Source organism: Delphinapterus leucas, chromosome 2, assembly GCF_059928025.1.
Source record: "Delphinapterus leucas isolate spDelLeu-1000000601 "Yukka" chromosome 2, BTC_Dleu_Yukka2, whole genome shotgun sequence".
NCBI lineage: Eukaryota > Metazoa > Chordata > Mammalia > Artiodactyla > Monodontidae > Delphinapterus > Delphinapterus leucas.
In genome coordinates this window covers 19,117,618-19,128,389 of record NC_143130.1, presented here as the reverse complement: position 1 = coordinate 19,128,389, position 10,772 = coordinate 19,117,618, and positions in this window count along the sequence as shown.

The following is a 10,772-nucleotide window of genomic DNA, read 5'->3' as shown; positions in this document are numbered from 1 at the left end:
TGGCAGAGAATCTTGATGAAGTGGGATGGCCCCAGACAGTGGCCATCCGACCAGGACCACATGCTAACACCTACCACCATCTCCGGAGGTGTGATCATTAAGGGTGCTAAGTGGGCCACCCCAGACTCAAAAGATTCCAATTGGTTTTCTTTGACCTTGGACTTGGAGCAGTGAGATGTTTTGCATAAAGCAAAGAATCTGAAGACAGGTGACCTGGATCCAAATATCAACTCCACCATTTCTTGCTGTGTCATCACAGGAGAATCACTTAAATCCTCTGAGCCCCAGTTTCTCCTATCTATCTATCTATCTATACATCCATCTTCTTTCTATCTTCATCTATCACAGCAGGTTGTGGTAAAGGGTAAAAGAAGATAAAGAGGGAGGCACTTTGAAAACTGCAAACCTACAAATTAATGCTAGTTGTTGAGATGGTGATGCATGGACTAGGGCTTGGGGACCGGGACCAACCCTGGGCTTTCTACCTTCTGAAGGTTTCTGGGATTTGGGGTAAGAACAAGGCAAGGAGCGTGGGGCAGGGGACCATGAATCCCAGGATGGTTCCATGAGGTGGTCCCAGGGCCAGGTCAACGTGGTTGGCTATTTAGTATGAAACAAATGAGTGCAACCTCTGGGAGGAGGAGACCTCTGGTAACGTGGGACATTAAGTTGGGACTTGAGGGCACCAAGAGCTGGATAGACCTGGACGCTACACTAGAGGGACGGCAGAGGGAGGGAGTGTGAAGTGAGCCTGATTCAGACCTAATGTGGCCATTTCTGGACCCCTATTTTTTCACTCTCCTTATGTGCTGTTGGATGCAGAGACCTTCAACTTCCTGCTTGTTTACCCCTTAAAATAATTTTTTTAACTATACGTCTTTTCAAATTATTCACTTGTGCGTATTTCAAAATGCATATTAGTACTGTCATTTGACTAAAAAAAACTATATGTCTTTTCACAGCTATTTAAGTTAACATCTAAAACATTTCTTCATCAGTTTAAAGAGCTGCAAAGGATATAATTTCTGGTGAATTGGAAATACTAAACATTTAAAAGTAAAATCCTAATGACTTTTTTCAATGTTTCCAGTACAATCTAATATCACAGCCCTGTGATATCCACCATAATTCATTTTAATATACACCAACAAGCTCGTCTTTAATAGGCAAACATTATTCATTTACTCCTTAAAGTTGTATTTCCACTCCACTTTCTTCACATACTTTTATGTTAATGTGATCTATTTTATGGCTAAAATTCTTTTATTGATCACCCGTAATAAGTATCTGTAGCAAAAATATGTTTATAACTTGAAATTGGTCTTGCACATTTTAATTAATTTGAAATTAATTTTTAAACCCTGTAGCCAAATAGCTCTAGGTATCAAAGAAATAATTCTGGACTGAATTACTAGTAATTCAGTCCAGAATTATTTATATGTGATTTATCAAATTAATGTGATTTATAGATCCTATTAATAGGTGATTTATCAAAATAGAATTCTTATAAATAATTATTAAACATAAAAAGTACAATTTTATTGGAAAAACTACTTTTCATCAGACTTCTTACTAAAATAGAAGGGGTTCCTCATCAACATTATTCCCATTTTACAATTATTGTTGTTACAGTTATTGTAAGCACTGTGAAAACTTTTTCATGAAAATAAATATATGAGAATGAAAGGAATTTTATCACAGAAATGTCAATTACTGAGCTCCTTCTGATAGGGTAATCTATCATCAAAATTATTTTTAATCTAACCTCTGACAGCTCAATTAGGTCTTCCCTCAATTTTCATGAAAGCAAAGAATTAAAAATCATCTGAGTTGCAAAAAGATTACTAAGTCAATAGACTCATTCGCTTTCTCAAGAAACAGCATTTTGTCTGGCACCCCAGAGATTTGTGGGCCCTGGGGCATGCATGATAGTAAGAAGAGGAGGAGAGAGAAACATGTCTCACCTTTATGAAGTGGCCTTTGTAGGAGGGGAGACCCTCCACCCCACTGGAATGGCTTACTGCCATTCAGCTCTCGGCAGAGTGATTTTAGGAAAGCGTGCACATGCAGGTTGTGGATCTAGAAATTTTTTTTAATCCATGTACCCTTAGCAAGCCTTCACACACCCCTATGGATGTGGGTGCCCAAATGTGAAGGCCACCCCCCTTGGAATGACCCCACTGACCTGGGAGCTGAGTCTCAGTGGAGCTGGTGACCCTGGACAGCTGGAGCTTCCCTGACTTCTCCAAATAGCCTTCTCCAAACTGGGTTTGGTGGGACATTAGTGGCCTTTGAAATGTTAGGGATTCCCAGTGAAGAGAGACCTGTTTTTGACCTGTTTTTCCCAGGTCAAAAACATTTGGGAAAAGCTCCCTCTCATTTCCCCCTCTTAGAGATTTGAGATAAAACCTGAATATTAAAGGCTAAAGAAGGCTGTTTAACTTTGTTTAGTGCAGAATTTCCCAAACCAACTTGATCCCCCACCCCAATCTTTTCCCCCAAAGAACACATAGTTATATAGAGAGAGACTTTAAGTCATCTGCTCTGGTCCACAGAGCTCCAAGCTGAGTCTCCTGTGTGTTGCCTATGTGGCCTGACCTGTTCAGGACAAATACTCTTTAAACTCTCCAAGGGGACCTGAGATCAGTTTGTTTTCATGGACTGTTACCTGCTACCTGCTACGGAAATGTTACCTTCTGCCCCAGCTTTCCTACTGATGTCATCCCTTTTTAGATGGAGGCTCTGGTACAACAGGAAGCCTTCTGTGCTATTGATGCTGGGCAGCCCCCACTGCAGCCATGAACTTGAAGTATTATGATCAACTCTCAAATAACCACCAGTGGACGGTCAGCTTGGTGCTTCCTCAGCTGTCTTTCTGGGCTCCACAGTCATTGACAGCATGGGCCAAGCCAAGAGAGGGTTATAATTAGATGTAGAGTAAAAATAAAATCCAAACATATATGAGTGGTGTGTATGTATGAGACAGAGAGATCGTGCCTCATTATTTGACTGTTTTTCATTACTTCCAGAGCCACGTGGATTTTAATCAACTGGTTTGAATGGTCCATCTTCTCATTGCAAAACACAAAGTGTAGGCTATACTATCATGATGATGTTGAGAATACACAGTTCAAGTATCGCCGTTGGGGAGACAAGCCCCTGAAGTTGTTTACTGCATGGGAAGGAGGGTTGGGTTACCTGACTTGGGTCACATTCTGGGACATCTTAGGCATTTGATCTAAGACACCACCACTGAAGATACACAAGAACAAGCCCCCGCTACCCTTTCCCTTTATTCACCAGGAAGACTACAGGACTTCAAGTTAGAAATTAGTCAATATTCTATGCACAAGTCCTGAACATTTTGGTTAGCACTGAGATCCTAATTAGACTCTCCACTCTTGACTGCAGCTCAAAATTCAAACAAATCAGTCATACCTGCTGGAAAAGAAGGTTGGAGAGCGAGCCTGTGCAGCACCTCTGTTCTTGGAACACAGGAACCATGAAGCCTGTCTGCCTGTACCTTCACTCTGCGTGCCTAATCAGAGCGAGAGAGCTGGTTAGAACCAAAGACCAACTCTATGGATTACTGGTTCAGCCTCAGCGCAGATTGGCTTTGCTCTTTGGAAACCTCTGCTCTCACCTGTGAATCTGTAAAACAACGAATGCAGTTTTATAAGCCTCTGCAAACCAAGGAGAACAAAACTCAGAATAGCTGGAAGAAACGAGATAAGGAATCAAAACTACCTTTTGATCTTAAAACCACTTGAGATTTCTTGGAAAATTATCCCCCCAAAACTCCCTTTTACAGGAAGACAAAGGGAGCAGAAATTAAATGGTTTGCCTACAGTCGAAGGGAGAGGGCACAGCTGAAACATGATGGAAATAAGAGCTCTCAGCCCGTCAGGTCACAGGTTCTAGGGGTTAAAATTCAGAGAAAACTGCCCACGAAGTACCAGGGAATAAACAACACCCAGCGAGGCCATCAGCTGGATGCTCATTGGAGGGAAAACAAAGAGTTCAAAACCCTCAATCACCAACCCGTCCCCACAGACTGGGGTGGGACAGTGGGGGGGGAGTGCATGCAGTCGGGGGCTGTTCTCACTGCCTCGGCACGGAAGGGACTCTCACCCTGTTTCTGAGGGGCTAACGCATTGTCTTCTGATTCAATGTCTCCCTGGTGTGGAGAACAGCTGTAGCGGATGTCCAACATCCCTCTGCCTAGCTCCCAAGAACAAGAAACGAGCTTTTGTTTTGTTTTCTCTCTCCATTGGCTCTTCCAGGTAGTAGCTAAGGCTGGGAAGAAGCAGAGAATAAACGTCTGCTCAAGGGCACTTTCTGATCCAAACCCACAGCGTGGCGTAAATCTGTCATTTTGGGTTCCGCAGGACAGGCAATGGCCAACCCGAAAGGCGGTGAAATTGGCCAGGTGTTAACCTGGGAGCGCGTGGGGTGAAGAGAGACGTTTCTTTATCACGGCCACGGATGCGCCTGTGTTGGGGGTGAGGGTCTGTTTTCAGCCTGTGAAGGAGGCCGAGCGACAGGATAATTATTTCTCCACGACAAAGGGAAGGGCAGCCTGCAGGTCTGTGCAGCCCCTGGGCTGCTGCATCCACGTCGTCTCCCTGGTTAGTTTCTGAAGCTGTCAGAGTGTGAGAAATCTGACTGCCAGGAGGTGGGATGTTGGCATTTAAATGCTTAAATAAACCACATCTGTAGGAGGGCAGAACTCATGGGTCGTTTCTGGGCCCTGGGCTTTGAGAAAAGTGGTTAACAGTGATATGTGAATAAGACAAAGCTCTAGACACTGGAATTCCTTTGAATTATTATTCTAACTCTGTCCCCAAATGAATCTCAAGTATTTCCAATGAATTTATTTTCTCTATCTTTCTATCCATTCATTTATCTATCTGTCTACTTTGATCACAGCCTGCAAATTAGATTGTTTGCTTGGGGATGAAGAGGGATACTTCTCACCCGGCAAGGCCATTCCAGCACTGATTCGGCATTAATATAAACTAATCCCCACAGTGATAAAGAAAAACCATGGGGTGTGACAGAAAGATGCAGGCTTTGGTGACAGGCGGGCCATCTGTGTGCAAATTCCAGCTCAAATATTTAAGTTTAAACCCTCAGCCTCAACTGTCTCATCCCTAAGTGGGAATGATAGCATCACCTTGGGCATTGTAGGTTATCCTGTAAAGTATAAAGCTCAGGGCACCTCGTAAGCATACACATGGCTGCTGTCACTACTGTTATTATTGTATTGATATTATTACTGTTTCTGCAAAATCAGGGAAGCGCTGTCACGAGGTAGAACACTGGTCTACTAAGGACGGACTTCAGATATTATCAAGACAAGGCTGGGGAGAAAGGAGGAGTCCAGCTGCTATGGAGAGCGGGCAGGAGGGTAGGAGGTAGCGGGCCTGGGACAGGCGGGTATCAGGCCCCAGACCCAAGGGGTGGTGAGGAGAGAGGAAGGGTAATGATGAAAGTTCTCGACTGGGGAGCAGCAGACTTCAGGCCTAAACAGTTCTGCCTGGACAAGACAAAGCAGAAATGGACCAGAGCCAAGGAATGTGCTACCGGGGAGGGGACAGGAGGGAGCCCATTTCCTGGGTTCCTCTTGCAGAAGGTGTGCAGCTGTTCCCCTCAGGGGATGGATGGGAGGGTCCCTCTTAGGGGCTTCAGGAGGAGGCTGGAAGGCACAGACGACAAGGGAAGTATATTCTCCAAACCTTGTTGACTGCTTACCTGACTTGTTCTGGTAACTTCCATATACATATTTGTATGGATACGTTATTCATCTGTATTGATGATGTATTTGTATGGCTTAGGTTAAATTTCTTAAAAACACAAAGATCTGCCGTAAAACATCGTGCCTGTAGTTAACAATACTGTGTTATGCACCTAAAAAATTTGTCAAGGGCTTCCCTGGTGGCGCAGTGGTTGAGAGTCCGCCTGCCAATGCAGGGGACACGGGTTCGTGCCCCGGTCCGGGAAGATCCCACATGCCGCGGAGCGGCTGGGCCCGTGAGCCATGGCTGCTGATCCTGCGCGTCCGGAACCTGTGCTCCACAACGGGAGAGGCCACAACAGTGAAAGGCCTGCGTACCGCAAAAAAAAAAAAAAAATTGTCAAGAGGGTAGATCTCATGTTAAGTGTTCTTACCATAATTTTTTGTTTAAATTCAATGTTTTTTTAAATAAGAAGATCCAGTGGATCTTCTTTCACATCTAATTTCAGATACTCCTGGCCCCCAAAACAGGTGGTAGGGCCAGGGGTAAAGCCTTTCCCCTCCACCCTTAGAAAGAGAACTCATTTCTCTTTCTCTAATACCACAGGTCTGAAAGTAGTGTTACGTACTTATTTTTGTAGGTAGGAGGGTTAAAATTAGTGAGATAAAAACACTTGGCGACTACTGGTTTATGTAATAAAAGCACAGAGAGCCCAAACTGATGCCCTTTGTGAAAAACCATAGGTGATAGAAACAGAAGGGTTACCACTTGTACAAGTGAGGGATGCTGATTTTTTATTCTCTTGTCACTTACAAACCTGAACCTGATACTTCATTCGGACACTGCTCAGACCAAAATAAGAGCTCCCCTTTCGGCCCTGGTGAGCTGCGTGGGCAGGCATGGCGGTGACACAACTCCCGGTGTCTCCCGGCAGAGGGCGGCACCGAGCCCAGCCAGGCAGCTGTGCTAAGAACAAGGGCCCTCTGCAACGGTGGGCCTCACCTGGCTTGCCTGCTCTCAGCCCGGCTTCTGCAGGCTGCCTGTGCTCCCTCTTTTTACCATCACGATCCACCCCTTCCTGACTCTGTGTGTGATCTCCCCATGCCTGGAATGCTTCTTCTCCTCCACTGCAATCCCCTTCAGCCACTCATCAAGCCCTATTCATCTTATAAACTCAACTTAAGCTCTTAAAAATGGATTGCTCCCATTTTTTTGTCCCCCACACAAAAGCCAGTCCAGTAACTAGCTGTTTGTTTGCATTTCTGTCATTCTGCTTTGCCATGAGCTCCATGAGGGCAAGGATTGCATCTCAGTGGTCTTTGGGTCCTCCTGGCCCAGCAGACTCAATCACAGGGGATTTAGTAATTTGTCATTGAAGGACTTTCTTCTCCGCCTCAGCGTGTCTTGTCCTCTGCCGTGTCCTGAAGCATCTGCTCAGGAGCTTTTATGACTTTTCCTGCACTTCGGTTACCTATTGCCACAGGATAAACCACCCCGAAATGTAATGACTAAGAGCACGATGTATTAATTCTTACGATTCTGTGGGTCGCTTGACCTTACATCAACAATTCTTCTGCCCCATGTGGTGTAGATTGTGGTCACTTATGCGGCTGCTTTCAGCTGGGAGCTCAGTTGGGCCAGGACAGCCAAGAAGACTTCACTCAGGTGGCAGGTGGTTGGTCCTGGCCATTGGCTGGAGCCTCTGAGTTCTCCCCACCTGGGCTTCTCTTCATCTCACAGTCTAGTTGGGCTTCCTCACACTGTGGCAGCTGGGTTCCAAGAGAGTGGAAGCTGCCTGTGCCCAGAACTTTCACTGCATCTGGTTGGCCAAAGCAAGTCACAAGGCCAGACCAGATTCAAGGGAGAAGAGAGAGAACACCGCTCTTGATGTAGGAGAAACTTATGTATACAGGGAGGGGAGAAATTGTTTGTGGCCAGCTTTAAGGACAATCTCCCCACCATGGACAGTCCTTATTACAGTACCTTTATTCCTACTGAAGGATTTACTTCACTCCAATATGCTCGGCAACTTGCTGGCTATCTGCTTTGCTCATAAGTAAACTTGACCACGTGCCATATTCTCTGTCTATATCCTGAGTTCGTTTGCGTTCTCCCTGCTATCTGCCTGCCTTCCAGGCTGCAGATGAAGTCCTTTGTTTGCTGAAACAATTGGGGTGAGGAAGCCTTTGAAACCTCCTTTGACAGGGAACAGTCACTTCCTGTTTGGTGTCTGATGTGGGAAAATGATATGCAATTGTGCAGAAATTTGGATACTTCTTTAAACATCTTCCCCAGGAACATCACATGGAACAGTAGGTTTCACCAATTAATTTCGTTCAGTGAGGGTAGACTAACCACTGCAGCAATAAACTCCACAATCTCAGAGGCTTAACACGTGAGACTTTAATTCTTACTCATGTAACAGCCCAATGTGGGCCCAAGTCAGTGGGGTACCTGGCTCCATGCAGTCATTCAGGGACCCGGGATGGAGGCAACTCTGCCACCTTCAACCCATGATTTCCAAGGTCATCCTGGGCATACATCCAGCAAGTGGAGGGGAAAAAGCACAGGAGATTTTTATAGGCGAGCCCTGGAAATGGCACAGATCACTTCCTCTCTCTTTCCGTTGGCTACATTTCAGTCACATGGCCAAAGTGAACTATGATGGAAACCAGGACATGTGGTCCTGCTGAGTAACCAGGAAGAAGAGGAAGCAAGTTCAATGATGAACCAGCAGTCCCTGCCACAATGTCCTGGACCATACAAATTACACACAGTGTATCACTCGTGCCTGTTAGTTCACAGCTCACACTCAATATGAGCACGCAAACCTGGGAAGAGGAGGGTAAGCATGCCTATAAAATTAAGGAGTGTTTAGCAAGAAACTTGAGCACATCTTCCCTCAACTTTCCCTGTGTATGGAAAAAAACGTTTCCAGGCTTGTGCACAGCGCCATCTGCTGCTCAGAAGAAAAAGCAGGAAGGGATCCCAGTAACCAGGCAGAAGCGTCAGAAATTAGTACACACTCTGGAATCGTAATTGGTTTGGTAACATAGGAGATTAGAGAAAATTCGTGCAGCAGTCATTTTCGTTTAATAGGCACCAACTAAAAATTGTGAGGACGAATGTTTGGTTTTTTGGCTTAGTTTATTTTTCTGTGAAATTAAACTAGGAGGTCAACACAGGAATGAGAATCAAGAGGAGTATGTGAACGTGCTCGTGTAGGAAGGGAGCTGCGTCCAGTGAAGTGCCTGATTGGAGTTCAGAGACCTGGCTTTGAGTGCCAGCTTTGCCATTACCCGGGCTGTAGTTTCCTCAGTTTTAAAATGAGGAAATAAGAAGAGTTTTGTAGATCTCTTCCAGCGGGGAGTTCTAATCCAGTCATAGAGGTTGTATATTAAAGATGGCGGTTGAAGCCATATGAATACATTGGATCCCCCAAGGAGAGTGGCTTTGTTTTTTAATCCAAATCCATACGTTTGTTTTCTGTTTTTGTTTTTTTTCTTGGCCACGTCTCATGGCTTGTGGGATCTTAGTTCCCCGACCAGGGATTGAACCCACACCCTCAGCAATGAAAGCACTGAATCTTAACCACTGGACTGCCAGGGAAGTCCCCAAATCCATATGTTTTAATTTCCATGTAAGAAGCATTATTCCTTGCATTTAAGGAAACGTAAATATGCATGTATTTCTTAAGTAGCTAAGTAGGACTTGCTGACTTGGAGAAGTTGGTTATGGGGAAGAGAGTTTGTAGCCTGGTGCAACCGGGTGGCTGATGAATTCCTGCAACTGACTAATAACAATAGTAGTTAACTGACTTTGGAGCATCAACTATGAGTCAGGCACATTCTAATTGTCTTACATAGATTATCTCACTTATTACAACAACCCCTGTGAGGAGTACAACTGTTGGCCCATTTTACAGAAGAGGAAACTGAGACACAGCAAATACTGGTGGAAGAAAAAGTTAGAAATGGAGAGGAAGGGAAAGTGTGACAGACTCTCCACCAAAGTTGGGTGCTATGCTCCCCTCCCACACGTTTAGGTGGCCCAACGGAGTGGGACAGCAGTAATGTGACACTAAAACTCAGATGGGCCTTTGCCATCCTCTTTTCTGCTCCCTACTTCTCACACCAAGGCAACCTTGGAAGCCACATATTGAAGGTGGCTGCAACTCCTTGAGTCTGGATCCCTGAATGACCTTGTGGAGTGGATCTCCTGTGCCCCATTTCACCCTCTGTCTCCTGACCTGGAACTTTTGCCTTGGACTGTTACCCAGATGAGAAATGCATTTTTACTGGTTAAGCTACTAAGAATTGGGAGTATCTTTGTCACAGCAATAATATAGAGTGCACATCTTGTTATAACTAATTAAAACTGAGTGGGAAGTGAAGACAATAGATTAAATATTGGGCAAGTTGAGATTGAAATCTTGTGGGACAACCGAATGAAACCGTCTAATAGGCAAGCAGTGCGAGTTTGTAGAGACACAGGGAGTCATTTTTACACATGCAAATTCACCTGTGCGGGAGAGTGGGGAAGAATTATTTAAATTGTTTTCTTTATGCAATTTTACCCTATGGTTCCAGGCTCTGAACTGATGGAGAAATGGGAGGTGTGAATCTGCTCTTCCTCCAAATGGGTTCATTTCGCTTGTAGGTCTTCACAATATGAAAATCTCACCATTTTGAGTATAATTCCAATCTTTAAAGAAACATTTTCCTGCATAATAGCTCCAAATTTGAGCCAGCTGTTTCATCTCTAATTCAACTGAGGAAACAATGAACAAGTCTCATGTTGACAAATGCTATTCTTACCTCTGACCCTGATCTTAGAACTCAACCCCCTACAAGACGCAACTACCGTGTAAGTTTGGGAATTAGTGTTTTCAAGATGGCAGCTGAATTCATGGGACAGGATTGGCTTTCTTGGGGGAAATGCATAGAGTAAAATGAGGAGAGGACAAAAGATGGAACCGTGGGGAACTCCAACCTATAGGAGGTGGGTGGAGAGGAGCAGGTCCTAAAGGCTAAT